General features: G+C 42.1%; 1 pseudogene across 1 annotated transcript; it reads right to left on the reverse strand.

Annotated features, from left to right (window-relative positions):
* Positions 1–20,824: 20,824 nt before the first annotated feature.
* On the reverse strand, positions 20,825–22,267 carry LOC308564922 (polypeptide N-acetylgalactosaminyltransferase 11 pseudogene; annotated as a pseudogene). The gene has a single exon. The product of its transcript is annotated as a polypeptide N-acetylgalactosaminyltransferase 11 pseudogene (transcript).
* Positions 22,268–23,043: the final 776 nt, after the last annotated feature.

Here is a 23,043-nt window from a genome sequence, read left to right on the forward strand (position 1 = left end):
TTGTCCATAGCATCTGTAGTAGGGTGGGTAGTGTCCTCCAAGAGTTCTTGTCTGCCTGGAACTTAGAATGTGACCTTATTTGGAAAGTCTTTGCTGATGTAATTAGTTAAGGCGCTCAGGATGAACTCTTACTGGATCTCAGATGGGCTATAAATGCAACGACTGGTGTCCTACTGAGAAAAGGCAAGGAGAGTCGAGGAAACAAGCTGGCGGCGTAGGTAACAGCTGCACTGCCGCCTCCCGCAACCACATCAAAATTACAACTAAAATGCAGAACCACCATCATGCAGAGCTTCCTGAGATCTGGCTGAACAGAAGCCCCACAACCAGGGGACTGAAGAAGAATCGAGAGTGGTAGGAGGGGCGGAAATGCGGGCGGATGGGGGTTGAATCCCAGAGACTCGGCCCCCGGCCCAACCCCGGTGCTGCGGGGTAAACCCAGGAGGGAATCTCGGCGGTGGAGTTTCCCAGAGGAGCAAGGGGTACTAGCCCCACATTAGGCCCCCAGCCCAGGGCTCCAGGGCCGGGAAGAGACGTCCCCATAACTTCGGGCTGTGAAACCAGTGGGGACTGTGGCTGAGGGTCCTGGAGGCTGCGGGAGCCCCAGCAGCTCCTCTAAAGGGCCCCCGCACATGGACTCACTCAGACGCTCCCTCTGAGCCCAGCGCCGGGCAGCAGCCTGAAAGGACCTGGGACACTTGGGGAGGAACTAACCTGCGTGAAGTTGGGGCGAAAGCTGGGGGGCAGCTTCCTCCCGGGCAGAAGGGCTGGCGGAGGCCATTGCTCCTTTGGCCAGTCCTCCCCACACACAGCCGGCAGGCAGGCGCCATGTTTGAATCGCCAGCACCTGTCACCCTTGGCCCCGCCCCGTGACTCCTGGAGGCCCCGCCCCTCCCCACCTGCAGCTCATCCAGGCCATTCCCAGGGGCTTTTCTGTGCAAGTGGCCTCTCGAGCCTCATGCTTAGGACTTTCCTAAAATCTCTCAAACAAGCAGCAGCAGGCCCCATACAGCTTGATAAGCGGCCCCAGGCCTGGCACTAGCAGCAGCCTGCATTGGCTCGTAGCTTGGCCTCTCCTGGGCTCCTCCAAGCCCAGAACAAGTAGCAGCCAACGACATTTTGCTGTGTAGCTCATGCTGGGTGGCCCTAGGCAAGGCACTGGCAGAGGCTGACTTTGCACCTCCCGGGAGGCCCCAGAGACAGTGCACCTGGTGGTCAGCTTTGAACACAGTGGATTACAACCCTACCACATCCACCAGTGACACACTTAAGGGGCACACTTGGTGAACACCAAAGCTCCACTGAAGTAAATCCTGCTCCATAGGGGTGTCTCCAGCACAGCAGCTCTTTGGCTGTAATTGCAGCTGGTCCTCACAGCTGATTGTTCTGGGGGTCAATTTCTCCCAGTGATGCCAACAGCAACCAAGGCTCAACTACAACAGGACAGTGCACACAGCCCACACAGGGGAGCACCTAGAAGGCCCAGCTCAGGTGACTGGAGAGGCTGAGCCACTGGGCCCTACAGGACACCTACTACACAAAGCCACTGTACAAATTCCAAGAGACACAGCAGCTCTACCTAATACATAGAAACAAACACCTGGAGCAGCCAAAATGGGAAGGCAAAGAAACATGTCATAAAGGAAAGAACAGAAGAAATCTCTCGAAGAGGAACTAAATGAAATAGATCCAAGCAAGCTAACAGATACAAAGTTCAGAATTTTGTTTATAAGGATGCTCAACCATATTAATAAGAGTTTTACGAAAATAACTGAGAAAATTGATGACATAATAAAGTACCAATTTGAAATGAAGGCTACATGAACTGAAATGAAGAATAATTTACCGGGAATCAACAGTAGAGTAGAGGACACTGAGAATCAAATCAGCAATTTGGAACATGAGGAAACAAAAAACACCCAACCAGAAGAGCAAAAAGAAAAAAGAAGCCAGAAATATGAAGATAGTATAAGGAGCCTCTGGCACAACTTCAAGAGGCCCAACATTTGTATTATTGGGGTGACAGAAGGAGAAGAAAGAGAGCAAGAAATTGAAAACCTATTTGAAAAAACGATAGAAAAGTTCCCCTACTTGGGGAAAGAAATAGACTTACAAGTCCAGGAAGCACAGAGGGTCCCAAACAAGAGGAACCCAAAGAGGCCCACAGCAAGACACATCATACTTAAAATGCCAAAGGTTAAAGACAAAGAGAGAATCTTAAAAGCAGCAAGACAAAAGCAGTTAGTTACCTCCAAGGGAGCACCCTTATGACTGTCAGCTGATTTCTCAACGGAAACCTTGCAGGGCAGAAGAGAGTGGCAAGAAATATTCAAAGTGATGAAAAACATGGAACTACAACCAAGATTACTCTACCCAGCAAAGCTATCATTTAGAATTGAAGGTCAGATAAAGAGCTTCTCAGACAAGAAAAAGCTAAAGGAGTTCATCACCACCAGACCAGCACTACAAGAAATGTTGAAGGGTCTTCTTTAAGAAGAAGCTAATGTCACAATACACAAAAATAAACTCAAAATGGGTAAAAGACTTAAATGTAAGTCACAAAACCATAAAAATCCTGGAAGAAAACATAGGCAGTAAAGTCACAGACATCCCACGTAGTGGACTTTTCACTGATACATCTCCTAGGGCAAGAGAAACAAAAGAAAAAATAAACATATGGGACTACATCAAGCTAAAAAGCTTCTGCACAGCAAAAGAAAACAGCCTCAAAATACAAAGGAACCCCACGGTCTGGGAAAACATATTTGCCAAGGATGAATCTGATAAGGGGCTAATTTCCAAAGTGTACAAAGAACTCATAGCACTCAGCAAGAGGAAGACAAACAACCCAATTAAGAAATGGGCAAAGGACTTGAATAGACACTTCTCCAAAGAGGACATACGGATGGCCAAGAGACACATGAGAAAATGCTCGACATCGCTATTCATCAGAGATGCAAATTAAAACCACAATGAGGTATCACATCACACCTGTCAGAATGGCTGCCATCAACAAATCAACAAACGACATGTGCTGGCGAGGGTGTGGAGAAAGGGGAACCTAGTGCACTGCTGGTGGGAATGCAGGCTGGGGCAGCCACTATGGAAAACAGTATGGAGCTTCCTCAAAAAATTAGAAATGGAGCTGCCATTTGACCCAGTGATTCCACTCCTAGGAATGTATCCTAAGAACCTGAAACACTAATCAGAAAGAATATATGTACCCCGATGTTCATAACAGCACAGTTTACAATAGCTAAGATCTGGAAACAGCCCAAGTGCCCATCAGTAGATGAGTGGATAAAAAGCTGTGGGACATTCACACCATGGAATACTATGCAGCTATAAAGAAGAAGAATCTCGTACCCTTTGGGACAGTATGGATGGACCTGGAGAATATTATGCTAAGCGAAATAAGCCAGGCAGAGAAAGACAAACATCACATGATTTTGCTTATATGTGGAATCTAAAGAACTTAATAAACTGATGAACAGAATAGATTCAATGACATGGAAGCATAGATGAGACTGACGAATGTCAGAGGGATGGAGAGGGCGGGTGGGTGGAGGGGGAGAGAGTAACCAAAGAATTTATATGCACAACCCAAGGACACAGACAATGGTGGGGAGAGGGACTGGGGAGAGGGAAGGGACAGGGTGGAACAGGTCATTGGGGAGAAAAAGGGACATCTGTAATATTTTAAGCAAACAAACAAAAAAGAAGCTAATGAACAAAAGAATCTGACGAACTAAATAGATCCAGAGATACTGACACAGGCAACAGACGATCATATTTCAGAAGAAAGAGGGAAGGAAGGTGGAGGGTGGGAAGAGATTAACCAAAGAAGTTATATGCATTTAAGCATAACCCATGGACACAGTCAGTAACAGGGTGAAGGCTTGGGGAGGGGGTGGGAGCGAGGTGGAGGGGGTCAATTGGGGGGAAAAATGAGACACCTGTAATACTTTCAACAATAAAGATTAATTAAAAAAAAAAAGAAAGAAAAAGCAAGGACTGAGAGAGACACATAAAGAAAGCCATGTGAAGACAGAAGCAGAGATTAGAGTTATGCTGCTATAAACCAAGGGATGCCTGGGGTCCTCAGAAGCTGGAGGAGGCCAGGAACTGTTCTTTCCTGGAGCCTTCAGAGGTAGCATGGCCCTGCTGACACTTTGACTTTAGACTTCAGACTGTGAGAGGATAGGCTTCTGTTGTCTTAAGCCACCCAGTTGTGGGACTATGTTATGACAGCCCTAGGAAACTAATACAGAATTGACTGGCTAGTGGGGCGCTGCTGTAAAAAATACCAAAAGTGTGGACGTGGCCTTGGAATTGGGTATGGGCAGAGGCTGGAAGAATTTTGAGGTTTATTGTAGAAAAAAACCTCTATTGTACAGAAGAGACTGTTGACAGAAATACGAACATTAAAGGCAATTCTAATGAAGGCTCAGATGGAATCACGGAGCAGAGTTGAGAAAACAATCATTTCAGAGAATACAGTAAGCACCATGAACAGAACACTGCTGGAAATATGAACGTTAATGTATTTCTGGTGAGGCCTTAGAGGGAAATGAGGAGCAGGCTGTTGAAATTGGAGCAAAGGTAATTCTTGTTATAAAACGACAGAGAACTGGGCTGATTAATGTTCTCCTGTTGGAGAACAGGAAAGTGGAACTTGACTTGTATATTTAGTTGAGATTCCCAAGTGACATGTGGAAGGCGTGGCCAGATTCTCTTTACTGTTTATAGTAAGGCCCAAGAGGAAAGAGAGAAACTGAGGAGGGAATTGTTAAACACAAGGGAACCAGTACTTGATCATTTGAGAGGTTCTAGCCTTCTCCAGATTGCTTAAGTTAGGAAATTCACTGTTGAGAAAATACACTTGAGAGAGAACACCAAGGGTGCGTCTATACAACATTTTGCTGAGAGATTAGGTATGTAATGGAAACGATGGACCATCTCAGCAGAAGCCAGGCATGGAGATGGGGTTATCCGGGAAGTATCTGGAGAACCTTAATGTCTAATGGCGTAGATCCCCTTGACATACTCTGGAGACCCACGAGGTTTGTGAGAATGTTCTACCAGCAGAAACACTGCCAGCTTGGACTGAAAGGGACAGAGCCTGGATATAATGAAGGAAGGCCGTCAGACTTCTAGGAATCTACAGGCACGAAACTAGTTGATAGAGCTACTCAGCTGTAAACAGGTGCTAGACTTAAAGAAAAGAATGAATGACTTGGAGGACAGACCCACAGATGCAGAGGCAGAGCACAGAGAAGCAGGGGCTACCACTGTTGGCCCAGGACAGAGCATCAAGCCACACAGGATCATCCTCAGGCCTCGAAGTCCATAGGATTTGCCCTTCTGGATTTTGGACTTGCCTGGGAATGGTGACTCTTTTATACCTTAAAATTTTTCCCTTTTGGAATGGGAATGTTTATTCTAGGCCTGTCCCAGATAACTTGTTTTTTAGTTTCACACGTATACAGATGGAGAGAAATTTTGCTCCAGAATGAATTATAGCCAGGGTCTAACCCTACCTGATTTAGTTGATGAGATTTGGGGTTTTTTGTATTGATGATATTTAGATAAGATTTTAGACTCAGAATTGTTGCTGGGATGATTTAAGATTTTTGTGAATATTAGGATGAGGTGAATGTATTTTACACGTGGTAAGGATGTGAATTTTGGGGGACCAGAGGGAAAACTGTAGTGGGTTAAGTAGTGTTCCCCAAGAAGCTATGTTGAAGCCCTAACCTCTGGTACCCGTGAATGTGACCTTATTTTGAAATAGGATCTTTGCAGATGTAATCAAGTTAAAATGAAATCTTTAGGGTGAAACCCTAATCCAATGACTGGTGTCCTTATAAGAAGAGGAAAACATCACGTGAAGACAGACTCACAGAGAGAAGGTGGCCCTGTAATGATAGAGGCAGAGATTGGAGCGATACATCTGCAAGCCAAGGGACACCAAGGACTGTTGGCCAACACCAGAAGCTAACGAGGCAAGGAAGGGTCCTCCTCTAAGGGTTTCAGAGGCAGCAAGGCCCTGCTGACGCCTTGACTTCAGACTTATAGTCTCTAGAACTATGAGACCATAAGTTTCTGTTGTTTTAAGCCACCCAGGTTGTGGTACTTTGTTATAGAATCCCTAGGAAACTAATACATCGTCCTTTCAATTAATAGACATTTTTAACTTTGATATTGTCAAATTAATAAATTTTTGTTTGCCTTATGGTTTTTGCTATTTGGGTTTTGTTTATAAAGTTCATCCCTGCCCAGGATCAAAAGCGGAGTTTATTCATTTTTATTCTACTATGTCTGTTATTTTACCTTTCAATTTTATGTCTTTAAGCCTCTACCTGGAATTCATCTTTGTATGTGGTAATTTATTTTTGGTGAACCGTCAACTGAATAAGTTTCCTTTTCTCACTAACTTGTGATTCCATCTTTACAATGGATCCAGCTCCTATCTGCACGTCTGTTTATGTTCTCTGCCTTCTGTTCCACTGGATTCGTATGTCTGTTCTTGAGTCAGAACCAAACTTGATAGAGTTATATACCTCTGTTGTATGTCCTAATATCTGATGTAGCAAATCACCATTCTTTGTTCTTTTGAAAAATTGATTTAGCTACCTGTGGACCTTGAACCTTTATTTTTGTGTATATTAATTTTGGAATCAATTTGTCAACTTTCTAAAAAAGTCTACTAGAATTCTGATTGACCTTTAATTGAATTTGGAGATGATGGAATTTCATAAAATTCTCTGCAAATTTGCAGTTAGATCTAGAGTATTGATTAAATCTATATATCTATATCCATATCTATTTACATCTACCTGTCTACCTATGTTGATAGATATGAATATACATCTTTACATCACTACCTTATAAGTGGATTATGCTCTCCCTTCAAGAGAAACATATGCTAATGTCTCGTTGACTCTCCTTTATTGGTTATAGTAGCCGTTGGTGAGCAATGGCTAAATCAATTAATCCATTAGGAGTTGCAATGGGTCACATTTTAATTTAATGCATTTTTATTGATTCCTATCCATTTTTTTAATTATTTCTTCTTTGGGTTTCCTCTGTAACCTTTTTTTTCAAATTCCTGAGTCAAATACTTAGCTCATTTTTTTTCTATCTTTGTTGTTTTCTGATAAATATAGTTAAAGCCATTAATTTCCCTTAAGTCTTACTTTAGATATGTGCTGCAAATTTTGACAGGTGGTGTTTTTATTGTCATTTAGTTCTAAGGATTTTGCAATTTTCCCTGTGGTTTCCTCTTTAATACAAGTGTGATTAAGTAGCTTGGTTTTTCAGTTTGTATACATTTGGGATTAATAAGAACCTGCCTTTTTGTTATCAGTTCCTATTTTTTTACAGTATTTGGAAATGGTTGGAACATTACCCTTTGTAGTCTAGTTCATGGTAGTTTTTTGTGTGTTTTTTTTTAATCTTATAGGTGAGCTAAAAAATAACATACAGTCCTCATGCTTTGGGTGTAAAGTTCAAGGTTATCAATTGTATTATTCAAATCTGTTTGTTCACTTTGTCTTCCTGATATGTAAGCTTCTGAGAGGGTCTAGTAAGTGAAGCACAGATGTATCTCCATTCCCCCGCTGTACTGTCAGCTGTTGCTTTACAGTTTCTGAGGCTGTGGAATTAAACACACTGACATTCATTATCCCGTGATCCCTGTGTCTCCCTCAGCTACTGTTCTTTACAGTTTGTAACATTCCTTTGTCCCTTGTAGTTTTCTTTTTGGCCTGGAATTCTCTCTGGCTTAAAAATAAAACTGTGGTTTATTTTTCCATGGAATATCTTTTCTAGAACCAGAAGACTTTCTCCTACTTTTATTTTTGCCAGAAGTTTTATGGTTTTTACAGTATACACTTAAATTTGTGACCCATTTTGAGTTAATTTTTATATAAGGTGTGAGGGTTAGTTGAAGGTTCATTTCCACTGATGGATGTCCAGTTGTTCCAGCACCATTTGGCGAGAAGGCTGTTCTTCCCTCACTGAATTGCTTTCATACCTTTGCTAAAAATCAGTTGAAGATATTTTTGTGTAGGTCTGTTTCTGGGTTATCGATTATGTTCCGTTCATCTGTGTGTTTACCCTTCTGCCAATAGCAGTGCTGTGTAGTAAGCTCCAATATCAGGCAGACTGATTTCTCCCACTTGAATTGTTTTAGCTATTCGAGGGTCTACGCTTTTCCGTATACATTTTAGACTAAGCTTGCTTACTTTGACGATTTATTTTATGTGTTGCCATCTGATTAAACATTGTTCTGGGTGTGTCTGTACGGGTCTGTGGGTGTTCTGGATGAGATTAACATTTGAATCCCTAGACTGAGTAAAGCAGATGGTTGGTCACATCCAATCCACTGAAGGCCTGAATAGAACAGAAAGACTGAGGAAGGGAGAATTTTCTCTCTCTTTGCCCAAGTGTCTTCAAGGTGGGGCACCAGTCTTCTCCTGTCTTTGGACTCAGACTCAGACTGGAGATATACTACTGAATTTCCAGCTTTCTAACTGAAGGTCTTGGGACTTCTCAGCCTCCACAGCCAAATTACTCTCTCTCTCTCTTTCTCTCTGCCTCTCTAACACACACACACAAACACACATAAACACACACGGGTTCTATGTTGGGATTTTGATAGGAATTGCATTAAACCTATAGATCAATTTGGGGAGAATTAACGTCTTTATTATGCTGAGTCTTCCAATCTATGAACAAAGTATGTCTCTTCAGTTATTAGGTCTTATTTAATTTATTTCATCAGCATTTTGTAATTTTCAGGATATGCAAAATGTACATCTTTTGTTAAGTTTATACTTACATATTTCATTTTCTTTGGAGTGATTGTAAATGATATTGTGCTTGTGGTTTCTGTTTCTGCATGCTCATTGTTAGTGTATAGAAGTGAGGTTGATTTTTGTGTGTTTTATTTTTTATTCTGCAACCTGGCTGAACTCACTTATTAGTTATAGGAGTCTTTTTCTGTAGATTCCTTGGGATTTTCTGCATAGACAATTGTCGTCTGCAAATAAAGACAGCAGTTTTATTTATTTCTTTTAAATCTGTGTGCTTTTTGGTTCTTATCTCTCCTAATTGCAGTGGCTGGAGCATAGAGTATTATGTTGAATAACAGTAATGATAGTGGACATCATTCCCTATTCCTTCTCTTAGGAGAAAAGCATCCAGTTACCCATTAAGTGTGATGCTAGCTGAAGGTTCTTCTTTTTTGTTTTGGTTAATTCTCACCCCAGAGTGAAGGGGAGGGAGGAGGTGTTGGGGTCTGGGATGGAGTCTACAACTGAGGTACATGCCCTTGACTGAAATCGAACCTGAGACCCTTTGGTCCACTTGCTGACTCTCTAACCACTGAGCCAAACCAGCCGGGCCTGAAGGTTCTTTTTCTGCATCAATTGATATGAGCAAAGGATTTTTTCTTCTTTAGGTTATTGATATGGTGGACTACATTAATTTTTGATGTTGAACCAGCCTTGTCATGAATAAATTCCATGCTGTCATGATGTAAAATTCTTTCTACACATGGTTGGATTCTGTTTGCCATTTTGTTGAGGATTTTTCCACCTGAGTTCATGAAAGATACTGGTCATAGTTTTCCCTTCTTGTCCTGTCTTTGTCTGGTTTTGCTATCAGGGTAATACTGGCATCACAAAATGAGCTGGAAATTTCTCCTCCTCTTCTGTGTTTGGAAGAGACTGTGTGAAAATGGTGTTAAATGTTTGGACGAATTCTCCAAATTTCAGGAGCTCAAATATCAGATGGTGTAATGATTTTTGTTTTGATCATCAAATATGATTTATAGAACTCATAAGGAAAACAACAATCTTTTGTATGTACCAATATTTCTGTTTTTACACCCATTGTTCTATCTTTGTTCCTGATGCTACAAGATTCTTTCTTTTATAATTTTCTTTCTGTTTGAAGACTTTTCTTTAGTCAGTTTCTAAGTGTGGGTCTGGAGTCCGGCAGCAACAAGTTCTTTCTGTTTTCCTTTGCCTGAGAATATCTTTATTTTCCCTCATTCCTGAAGGATACTTTCCCCTGGATACAGACCTTGCATTTGATGGGTCATTTCTTTCAGCACTAGAAAAATGTGACATCCTTCTGGCCTCCATGCTTTCACATGAAAAATCTGCCCTTATTTGAATTGGTGATCCCTTATGGGCAATGTGTCATTTCTCTCCAGTTGCTTTCAAGATTTTAAATATGTCTTTGATTTTCAGAAGTTTAATTATGAAGTTTCTTGGCATGAATTTCTTTGAGTTTATTCTGTTTGGGATATGCTCAGCTTCTTGAGTCTATAGGGTTGTATCTTTGAGCATATTTGAAGAATTTTACACCATTATTTGTTTTGAATACTGTTACTGTTTCTAACTTGCTGAGAGTTTTTATAATAAATGGGTGTTGGCTTTGTTTCAGCTGCACTCTCTTCCCCTTCTTATTTTGGGACTCTGATGATGCGAATATTAAATCTTTTGTTGTTACCTTGCAGATCCCCGAGGCTCTGTTCATTTTTTTCACACCATATTCCTCTCTGTTGCTCAGATTGAGTGAAATCTGTTTATCTGCCCACAGCTGACTGATTTTACCCTCCATCATCTCCACAATGCTATTGAGTGCATCTAGTGAGGTTTGCAAAACAAAAGTTGTTATTGTATTTTTCTATTCTGTTACACCAATTGGTTTTTATTTTAAATCACTTCAGTCTTTACTAAAATTTTCTATTTTTTCATTTGTTTCAACAAAATTTGTAATTAATCATTGAAGCCTTTTTATAATAGCTTCTTTTTTAAAAAAATGATCCTGTCAGATAGTTTCAACATTTGATCCATCTTAGTGTGGGTACAGTTGCTTGCCTTTTCTTATTTGAATTGTGATTTTTCTTGATTCTATGGCAGGTGATTTTTAAACTGTTTCCTAGACATTTTATATGTTATGTTAGGAGACTCGGGCTTCTCTTTAAACTCTTTAAATTTAGCAGGTAGTTGCCCTGTGTATATTCAGCACACAGACCCTGGCCTACATTTGTGGATGGTTATACCAATGACAGGAAGGTTTTCAGAACCTTTCCTGGTTATTTTGGTCTGCTGGGTGTACTTGGGCCAGACTCATGCTGCCAGAGGGGGTGGCAGGAGTTTCCCAGGCTGGACCCAGGATGTCGCTCAGTGGAGGATGTGGGTCCTCAGGTCATGAGGGAAGGAGAATACTTTCCCCTGGCTGCTTATTATTGGTGTGGTTCCCCATCAGTCACCCTTGTTGGTGGTGCTGGAGTTACCTGATGTTGGAGGAACTCCTGTTGGATTTGTGGGGGACGAATGAACCACCAGGCTGCTTTCTTTTGCTAGGTTGGAGTTTAGGGAATGGTGGGCCTGGTTGCCTTCTTGTGTTGGACTGGAGACATGAGATGCCCTGCTGCTCATTCCTCTGGTCCTAGGGCCACAAACCAATTTGCCTTCTTAACGCATTTCAGAGTTTTCTTTTGGTTGCTTCTGGCATTATCTCTAGGGTTTATAGTTGCACTCAGTGGGGGAGGAGTAGGAAAATGGGTCTATACCATTTTATCCAGACTGTAAAGCTAAATTTTGTTTTTAAATATCTCTCTTACAGAAAATATATTACTGGGTTTTGCTTTTTAAAGAAAGTTCACCGCAACTGTGATTCCTTATCTTTGTTATGATTATTTATTTTATTATCCTTTCTGTGATTTTATGTCATGTCTTATATATAATTTTCTCCCCCTCCCTTTTATGCCTTTCATTAATTAGAGTAAGTTTTCTTTTCCTGATTTCAGAGATGTTACAATACTCCCCACACGAGGATTATACATTCTGCCCTTTGTGATGTGACTCACAGCATTTCCCTGAGAGCTGATTATACTTTCCGACATCATTAATATAAGGCATGGCCTGAGATTTGCTTGACAAATAAATAAAAAAGACCTGTCCATGATTTCGGAGCAGAAGCTTCAAGTACCATCTTGTGGTTCCTCTATTGCACCTTTGTCTCACCCTTGAGGCTGAGAGACCTACTCCTTCCCCGGGCTGAGGTGAGAAGATGTACAGAACAGCTGCAGTAGCTGACCTGCAGCCAACACCTGGCTGAGAAGCAAACCTTTGTTGTCGAAAGCCGCTCACTTCAGGTTGCTTACTACTGTAGGTTAACCTCACAAAAGGCGACTGATAAAAGGTAATTCGTTGTATATTAAAATTTTTTCTGGTGACTGCCTTACCTCTAATGACCACTTTTACTTCAGTTTTGAAATAAATCACTGTTTTTTTCCTTTCCCTGAATATGGGCTTCAACATGTACCTCTCACTTTCATGATGATTCTCACCTTCTGCCACCATGTTAGGCTTGTGTAAAATCTTAGTTCTAGATTGTGTGGATGCGCTCTTGTTTTCTATTCTTTCTTTTTTCTTGTTTACCCATACATTTCCCAGCATGCTCCTTAATTTATGTTTCTCCTTGCCAGAGTACTTCCTCCAAGAGCTTTCCACAAGGAATATACTGAGGTTTCACCTGCTTGTTACTACCCTTTATTTTGATCTAATATTTATTTAGATATAGGTTACTTGAACATAAAATACTAGTGTTAAAGGTTTTCTCTCCCTGAAACACTGAATGTATTATGGTGTTGAGCTTTTGTACTCGGGATCACTGTTGAGAAGTCTCATGCTAATTGCATTGCTGTTCATATGTAGTTCTTCCGCCTTTCTCTCCTTGGAAGGCTTAAACATTTTACTCTTTGCTTTTGATCTTGTTACTCTATAATGTGTTGAGCTTCCTGCCCCCCAACTTAATCCATCCTGTTTGGTATAACATGAACCTTTTCAATCCGAGGCCTTTCAACCCTCTTTAGTTTTGACAAGCTCTCAATTATTATTCCTTGAAACATTTCCTCCCCTCTGTCCATTTGCTTTCTTTAGATAACATGTATTGATATTTTTACTTCTGTATATCATATCTCTTAAATTTTCTTTTATATTTTAGAACTCTTTATCCCTATATGATACCATTTAACATCAATCTAATTTTAGTTTGCCTGTTTGTTTTTAAGCTAAATCCATTCTGCTATTCAACACATCTATTGAGTTCTTTATTTCAGCTATGATGTTTTTCATACTGAAATTCCCAATAGCCTTTTCCCTATAGATGTGTGGTCCCACTCCACGTACCAATATCCTTCCTTCCTTCTTAGAGAATCATTATTAGAATTACTTTACATTCTTGTTCTGTCTAGCCTTTTAATTCTGTTTTGCCTACTATAGTTTCTTTATCTTTTTTGAAAAATATATCTTTATTGATTTCAGAGAGAGGAAAGGAGAGAGAGGGAGAGATAGAAACATCAATGATGGGAGAGTCATCATTGATTGACTGCCTCCTGCATGCCCCCCACTGGGGATTGAGCCCCAAACCCAGGTATGTGCCCTGACCGGGAATCAAACTGCGATCTCTTGGATCCTAGGCTGATGCTCAACCTCTGAGCCATGCAGCTTTGGGCCTACTATAGTTTCTTATCTTTTTAAAAAAGTAGAGTTGTACTCCTTAGCTATTTCATTATTTTCCTCTGTGAACCCATATTCCACAAAGGCATCAGCCACCTTGGCTGTTACACGTACTGATGGGGAGCACATAAACCTCAGGTTCCAGCTCGTGGCCCTGCAGGTGAGTTCAGAGTGTGTGGGTTTGAAGGTGGATAAATCACCTCAGTGTGCCTAACCCTGGTAGTACAGCCAGTGTTCAGCTATTGACCATAAACCACCACTATCCCCTTCCCTATGAGGTGACCCTGACCGCTAGGGAACCTCCCTTAGGTTTTAATCCTAGTCTTTATGATGTGTGTGTGCATGTGTGTGTATGGTTGGGGGGCATCAAGTTCTCATCTGCTGTATCTGCTGTCCTCACCCTGGTCCTCACCCTACCTGGGCTTCAGCTCCACCTGGATGTAACTCTGCTGATGGCCCACCCAGGCTTACACTGCCCCATGGTGAAGATAGTGTGAGCAGAGATCTCATTCACAAGCCAGTGTGGGGCTCTCCTTCTGTTTCTCATGTCCTCTGCCTTACATTCTTGTCCACATTTTTCCCTTTTAGCTCTGTCATGTCCCCAGGATTGTGTTGGGAGGAGGATGCCATTGGTCCTTGAGAGTTCACTCCTTTTCTGCAAATGGAAAGTCGGCACCATGACCTTCCTTTCCATTCCCATAAGACTGTCAGCTGATTTCTCAACAGAAACATTTCAGGCCAGAAGGGTTTGGCATGAAGTATTCAAAGTGATAAAAAGCAAAGAACTGCAACCAAGGCTACTCTACCCAGCAAGGCTATCACTTAAAGTTGAAGAAAAAATAGTTTCCCAGACAAAAAGATCTAAAGGAGTTCATTACCACCAAACCAGTATTATAAGAAATATTAAAGGGTCTTTTTAAAGAAGAAGAATGAAAGAAAAAAAGGAAGAAAGAAAGAAAAGAGGAACATAGTTATAAAGAATAAAACAACAAAATGTACGTATCAATAACCACTTTAAATGTAAATGGATTAAATGCTCCAATCAAAAGACATAAGGTAGCTGAATGGATAAGAAAACAAAACCCATGCATATGCTGACTACAAGAGACCCACCACAGAAAGAAGGAAACACACAGACTGAAAGCAAAGGGATGGAAAAGGTATTTCATACAAATGGAAACAAACAAAAAGCTGGGGTAGCAATACCTAATCAGACAAAGTAGACTTTAAAGCAAAGCAAAAATAAGAGACAAAGAAGGACATTACATAATAATAAAAGGATTAATCCAACAAGAGGTTATAACCCTTATTAACACTTATGCACCCAACATAGGAGCACCTAAAGTTATAAAGCAAATCTTGACAGACATAAAGGGAAAGATAAACAGTGATACAGTCAGAGTAGGGGATTTTATCACCCCATTGACTTCAATGGGTAGATCTTCCAGACAGAAAATCAACAAAAAACAGTGGCCTTAAGTGACACACTAGACAAAATGAATTTAATTGATATTTTCAAAGCATTTCACCCCAAAGCATCAGGACACACACTTTGTCCACATGCACAGGGAACATTTTCTAGGCTAGACCACGTTAGGACACAAAATAAGCCTTAATAAATTTAAAATGCCTGAAATCATATCAAACATCTTTTCTGACCACAATGGTATGAAACTAGAAATTAATTACAACAAAAAACTGGAAAACACAGAAACACATGGAGGCTAACTAACATGTCACTAAACAATGAATAAGTTGACAATGAGATCAAGGAAGAAATCAAAAGACACTTTGATAGAAATAAAAATGAAAGTACAACAACCCAAAATCTATGGGGCACAGAGAAAGTAGTCCTAAGAGGGAAATTCATAGCATTACTCAAGAAGCAAGAAAAATCTCAAATAAACAATCTAATCTTACACCTAAAGGAACTAAAAAAAGGAAACAAGCAAAGCCCAAAGTGAGTAGAAAGAAGGAAATAATAAAGAGAAGAAATAAACAAAGTAGATTCTAAAAAACAATACAATAGGTCAATGAAACCAAGAGCTGGTACTTTGAAAAAATAAACAAGATTGATAAATCTTTAACCAGACTCATCAAGAAAAATGAAGAGAGGATCCAAATAAATAAAATCAGAAATGAAAGAGAAGTAACAAATGACACCACAGAAATACAAAGGATTATAAGAAAATATTATGAACAACTATATGCCAACAGATTGGACAATCTGGAAGTAGATGAATTACTAGAAACATACAATCTTCCAAGACTGAATCAAGAAGAAACAGAAATTCTGAACAGACCAATTACAACGAGTGAAATTGAAGCAGTAATAAAAAAAAAAAATAACCCTCCCAACAAACAAAAGCCCTGGATGGGGTGACTTCACAGGTGAATTTTACCAAACATTCAAAGAAGAACTAACACCCATCCTTCTCAAATTATTCAAAAAATTTCAAGAGGAGGGAAAATTCCAAGCTCATTTGGCAAGACCATTATTCTGATTCCATGAACCAGATAAAGACACTACCAAGAAAGAAAATTACAGGCCAATATCCCTGATGAACATAGATGCAAAAATCCTCAACAAAATATTAGCAAACCAAATTCAGCAATACATTAAAAAGGTCATACACCATGATTAAGTGGGATTTATTCCTGAGAATCAAGTTTGGTTCAATATCTGCAAATCAATTAACATGACACATCACATAAACAAAATGAAGGATAAAATCATCTGATCATATCAATAGATGCAGAAAAAGCATTTGACAAAATCCAACATCCATTTATGATAAAAACTCAGCAAAGTTGGAACAGAGGAAACAGGCCTTAACATAATAAAAGCCATATATGGCAAATCCACAGGGAACATCATCCTCAGTGTAGAAAAAGTAAAAGCATTTCCCTTAAGATCAGGAACAAGACAGGGATGCCCACTTTGACCACTCTTCTTCAACATAGTACTGGAAGTCCTGGCCACAGCCATCAGGCAAGGAGAAGAAAGAAGAGGCATCCAGATTGGAAAGGAAGAAGTAAAAGTGCCATTATTTGCAGATGACATGATACTGTATAGAGAGAATCCTAAACATTCCACTAGAAATCTACTAGAACTGATAAATGGATTCAGTAAAGTAGTAGGATATAAAATAAATATTCAGAAATCAGTTGCATTTTTATACACCAAAAATAAACTATCAGAAAGGATAAGTAAGAAAACAATCCCACTTACAATTGCATAAAACAATAAAACACCCAGGAATAAAGTTAATCAAGGAGGTAAAAGACCTGTACTCAAAAAATTGTAAGATATTAAAGATAGAAACTAAAGAAGATAAAAATAAATGGAAGCATATACCATGCTCATGGATAGGAAGAATTAACATCATTAAAATGTCCATACTCCCCAAAAGTAATCTATAGAATAAACACAATTCCTATTAAAATACAATGTTGTCTTTTACAAAACTAGAAAAAAAAATTATTTGGAGCCACGAAAGACCCTGAATAGCCTCAGTACTCTTTGGAAAGAAGAACAATGTTGGAGGTATCACACCCTGATATTAAACTATGCTACAAAGCTGCAGTAATTAAAACAGCATGGTACTAGCATAAAAACAGACACATAGATCAATGGAACAGAATAGAGAACCCAGAAATAAATCCATGCCTATGTCGTCAATATTTGACAAAGGAGGCAAGAACATACAATGGGGTAAAGACAGTTTATTCAATAAATGGTGTTGGGAAAATTGGACAGATACATGCAAAATTAAAACTAGACCACCTTCTTACACTATATACAAGAATAGACTGAAAAGAGATTAAAGACTTAAATGTAAGACTTGACACCATAAAACTAATAGGATAAAACATAGGCAGTGAAATCTCTGACATTTCTCTTGACAATATTTTTCTGATGTATCTCCACAGACAAGGGAAAGAAGAAAAAATAAACAAACGGGCCTACATCAAACTAAAAAGTTTTTGCACAGTGAAGGGAATCATCAATAAAACAAAAAGGCAACCTACTGAATGGAAGAAGATATTCACCAATGATACATCTGATAAGGAGTTAATATCAAAAATTTGTAAAGAGCTCACAAAACTCAACACTAAAAATCAAACAATCCAATTAAAAAATGGGAAAAGAATGTGAATAGACACTTCTGTAAAAAGGACATATAAATGGTCAACAGACATATACAATGTCACTAATCATGGAGAAATGGAAATTAAAACCACAATAAGATATCACCTCAGACCTGTCAGAATGGCTGCCATCAATAAATCAACAAACAATAAGTGCTGGCAAAGAAGTGGGGAAAAAGGAACCCTCACTGTTGGTGGGAATGCGGAGTGGTGCAGCCACTGTGGAAAACAGGATGGGAGTTCATCAAAAAATTAAAAATGGAGCTGCTTTATGACCTAGAAATTCCACTTTTGAGTCTGTATCCAAAGAAACCCAAAACACTAATTTGAAAGAATATACTTATTCCTATGTTCATTGCAGCATTATTTATAATAGTCAAGATATGGAATCATCCCAAGTGATAGACAACTGGATAAAGAATAAGTGGTACATAGACACAACAGAATATTACTTGGCCATAAAAAAGAATGAAATCTTACCATTTGCGACAGCATGGGTGGACCTAGAGGGTATTATGCTAAGTGAAATAAGTCAGATAGAGAAAGACAAATGCCATATGATTTCACTTACATGTAAAATCTAAAGAGCAAAATAAATGAATAAACAAAGCAGATTCATAGATACAGAGAACACACTGATGGTTGCCAGAGGAGAGAAGGGTTGAGAGCTGGGTGAAAAAGGTGAGATTAAAAAGTACAAATTGGTAGTCAGAAAATATTCACAGGGATGTAAAATACAGCATAAGGAATATCGTCAATAATATCATACTATGTATGGATCAGGTGAGCACTGGAAATATCAAGAGACCACTTTTTAAAGTATACGATTGTCTAATCACTATGCTGTACATCTGAAATAATACAAAATAATACCGAATGTTAACTCTAGTTGGGGAAAAAAAATTTATTAAGCACCTACTAAGCACTGTTTGGATATAGAGGAAACTGCCGTGAATAGGGTACTTTAAGACCCTGCCTGATGGGCTGCCAGCTTAGTGGTGGGGCTGCAGGGTCCCAGGAGGAGAATCCTATTTCTCAGGTAGGAGGTGGCCAGAGTCCCCCTGGGGAATTTGAGTACCCAGAGGAGAAACATCTTGAACTATAGCCTTAAGGATTCTTGAAGCACAGGCAGGGCATATATCTGGCCTGTTTGTCAGCACCTTCCAACATGACAGGTGTTCTCACTGTACACAGACCTATTGACTGACCAAATAGTGAAGCAGAATTTCCTTGGCCGAGACTGAGAGAGGGGGAGCCATTGCCTTGGTGGGCACATGCTGGCCCAGTACTCTGGCTCCCTAGATACGTGGGCTTATGAGGTTAAGACTGCTTCTAGATCTCAATACCTCTCGCCCTGGTCTGCATCAGTCCAGAAACTAGATGGGACAGAGCCTACAGGTGGAGAGTAGCAGGGCTTCTGAACTTGAGGGATAGTAAAGCCCTTACCCTCCATGGATAAAGCATCTGTCCCAGGCCCCAGCCCTACCCAATGGCCCATTTGCTGACAGCCGCTGTGAGTGCTATAGGCTGAATGTTTGTGTCTCCTCAACCCCCAAATTCTAAGTGCCCAATATGTAAAATTATCATCCCCCATGTGATAGAATTTGGAGGTGGGACCTTTGGGGGTGATTAGGTCATGAGGGTGGAGCCCTTGTGAATGTGATTAGTGCCCTTTTAAGAGACCCCCGAGAGCTCCCTTGCCCCTCTGCCGTGTGAGGACAGAGAGAAAAGAATAGCCATCTGTGAACCAGGAGTGGGCCCTCACCAGACCTGAATCTGTGGCATCTTGGACTTCCCAGCTCTAGAGCTGAGAGAAATAAATTCCTGTTGTTTATAAGCCACCCACTCTACAGTAGTTTGTTATAACATCCTGAAGGGACTAAGACCTTGGGCAAGTCCCTTCACGTCTTTATCCCTCAGTTTTCTTCTTGGGTCTCAAACTACATGACCCCTGTGGGGACCTCTCCAGCCCTGAGATTTCCGAGTAGAGCAGAGACTCCCAACTTCCCCCTCCCACAGCACCTCCCCATCTCCAGAGCCCCAGATGGAGCCCTCATTACACCTTTGGCTTGACATGTGATTGAAAAGTGCAATCTTAAGCCCTGGCTTCCCCACTCACCCTTCCTGCTGTTGATTTGCAGCTCAGAGTGGGCTGACTGCCAAGTCAAGTAATCAGGAGGTAATAGCCTGGTATCAGATGAATCCCCAGGGCTGGCAGCCGACTCTGGAAAACTCCATCCCCATGCTGCCTGTGCCATTCACGACCAGAAAAATAATTGTGTAAAGCAGGCTGGCTCGGATCAAACCCAGCCTGACATGCGCAGTGTAGGAATTGAGGCACCCTGGTCTGATGTGGTTATTAGTACCTTGCTTGGGGGCTAAGCTGCCCAGAGGCGTGCTGTGATTCATTTGCCCATGCAGATCGGGCGCTGTTCCCCAGCCTGCAGGAATAACTCTATTGCAGCCTCCTTGCCCAGGACCCCCTGCTTTCCCCCTTGTCTTCTCTGTCACCTGTTCCTGTTGCCTCTTTCCTTCTCCTGTTTGACCAGCATTGCTAAAATTCTCCCAAAGTGCTGATTTTACTGAATTAGACAAGTGGCAGTTCATTTTTTAGGTAAATAATTAAAAGGATCCTTTATTTTAAATGTAGATAGTACCATAATTCATCAAAATAATTTATAATAGTTAACTACCTCTTAAATATGATCTTATAAATGATGCCTTCTGAAGTTAAAAGCCATGGACTCAATCAGTTTGTTTAAAATGAACTGTCTACTCTGAAGTCTTCTAAAAAAGGAAATCATGACACGTTCCCGATCAGATAAACACCATTCCGTTATTAAGGGGATTAAAAAGAAGCATTAACCAATTTGAATAGACCTATCGATTTCCTGGGTTTTGTGCTTTTGTATAAACCTGACTCTTTATATAAAAACGGCATTCTGGTTTCCTACCATAAGCAAGAAATTCCTTAACAGCAGCCTAGAAATGACCTTAATGTCTTGGTGACATACTTCACCTCCCGATGCTCACTCGGAGCTCGATATAGGCAGTGTATCTGCTCTCAGCCCTGCTAACCTCTGAGGCATCCCCATAGGAGGACACGCATTCCAGCCAGGGCGTCCACCTTAACCTTCCAAATGCCATTGCTCAGGGGAGGAGCTATCACAGGTCGCCATAGCAGCAAAGCCTGTGTGACTCAGGGAATCATCTGCTCTCAGGCACTGTCACCGACACCTGGTGCAGCCGATTCATCTTCCCAAAGGTCCTCTGCTGGGGTCCTCCTGACCTGCAGCACCTCATGAGCTGTGGTGCGTCTGATGGTTGAGTTTCTGACATCCAGGCAAACGAGACTACTTAACACCCATTCATACTCTTCTTTATGAATCCAGATCTGACTTGGGTCACCGAAGTCACTTGTCTTAAACACTACTAGGCCTCCCTTCTGACTTGGGCAGCTCTGGGCCATCAGGTACTTGCTGGTCTGGAGGTGAAAGAGACTTCCACGTTGAAGGACTTCGTGGCGTTTTGGCTCTCTGTTGATAAAATTGGGTTGCAGGGTTTGGCATTGGGCCCATATCTCTGCATCTCTGGGTAAATGTTATCTAAATATCATTTAAATGATTTACAACCCAACTTCTTCCTCGATTCATCCCGCTCACTGATATTTCCATAGCTTCTCCTCCTCAGATCAGGTCTTAAGGAAAAATACTGCTCCTTATGTTCACCACCCAAACACGTGCCAGCCTCAAGGAGTTGGGTGTCACGGTGTCCTCCCGTTCAGGGAACCATATGGTCGCCTTTTTCAGAAAATGTGTCCCACCCTAGAGCAAGGGACAATGAGGAGTTTACCTCCGCACATCCAAATCTGAAGTGTCTGTTTCCCCTCCGCAGGTGTCCATGCACTGTCACACTGCCCTAGTTCATCAAAGCAGTTTCTATTCGTGGCAACAGCCCTCCAGCCGTTGTGGGTGACTTTTATGGTGCAGTAGCTCCTTCCGGACCTCCCAGCTCAGAAAGGGCAACAAGACCCCATTTGAAGTGCAGCCCCCAGTTGAACCCTCCACCCACCACAGGGGAGGCTCTGTAGGTCAGCATGTCCCCACAGGGGCTGTGATCCCCGGCATACGCCCCTTCGCGGGTCCTCCCATGTGACGGCCCGCGAGGGCTGCAGCCACATCATGAACTCACTTCTCAGTGGCTGCCCAGGAGCGCCAGGACCTCTGTGGCCTGGGCTGCTCCAATCATTCTTCCTCTGATTAACCCCTCAGGCTTTGTATTTCTTATTACTTTAATTTTTCCAGGGAAGGGTTTTTGTACAAATTCACCTAGCTCTCCTTTCAAACCATGGGAGTCACTGTCGGCATCCACGAGGATGGCTGGTGGAGAAGCTGGGCGGGTGTGTGGTCCAGGCGCTGTGCACAGTCCCGGGGAAGCAGACAAGGCCTCACTGCAGAAACCAACACCAGGGACTGGCGCTCGGCGGGCAGGACTTGTCCACATGCCGCGTTCCTTGCACCTGGCCCGTCTCTGTGGGGGCCCGGGCGCAGCTGATGGCATGTTGAAGGCATGCTCCTGATACCCCAGTCTTCAACTCCTGGTCACGGGCATCACATGGCCCAGTTCCGAAGCAAAGTCCACGTTGCCTTCTGCGTCTTCAACACGGTGATCTGCCACATCATCAACTGTGTTTGCTTTGAACTTTAATTCTAATACTGGACTTAGACCTCGGGTGAGGTGGGGGTAGAATTGTTTTGGGAATGTGCGTGGGGCCCAGTGCCCTTGATGGACACATTCTTAAGTGGCTGGGCCACTCACTGAGGTTGAAAAAGACAAAAGGCAAAGCCGGCAGGTGGCAGATGTAAAAAGGCGTCCACAGAAGAAATAGGGAACTGGGGCTCTTCCCAGCACAGGCCCAGCTCAGCCGAAGGCCGGCTTCAACGTCCTGGAGCAGAAGCTGCTGGGGCCCTAACCTGGGGCCGGAGGCTGGGCACAAACGGGTGCGAGAGTCAGAAACTCCAGGGGCGCAGCCTTGCCGGGGCATGCTGGCCTGGCCTTGACCTCCAGGGGCCCCACGGGGCCTCTCCAAGATGGTGAAGGTCCCAGAAGACCCTGTGGTGAACCCTGACCCTGCAGCGCAGGGCACTGGCTGCTGGGGCTGGGCTGGGCTGGGCAGGGGCAGGGGCTGGGGCTGGGGCTGGGGCAGGGGCTGGGGCTGGGGCAGGGGCAGGGGCAGGGGCAGGGGCAGGGGCAGGGGCTGGGGCTGGGGCAGGGGCAGGGGCAGGGGCTGGGGCAGGGGCAGGGGCAGGGGCAGGGGCAGGGGCAGGGGCAGGGGCAGGGGCAGGGG

The sequence above is a fragment of the Miniopterus schreibersii genome (genome assembly GCF_964146895.1).
Source record: "Miniopterus schreibersii genome assembly, chromosome: 12".
In the NCBI taxonomy this organism is placed as follows: domain Eukaryota; kingdom Metazoa; phylum Chordata; class Mammalia; order Chiroptera; family Miniopteridae; genus Miniopterus; species Miniopterus schreibersii.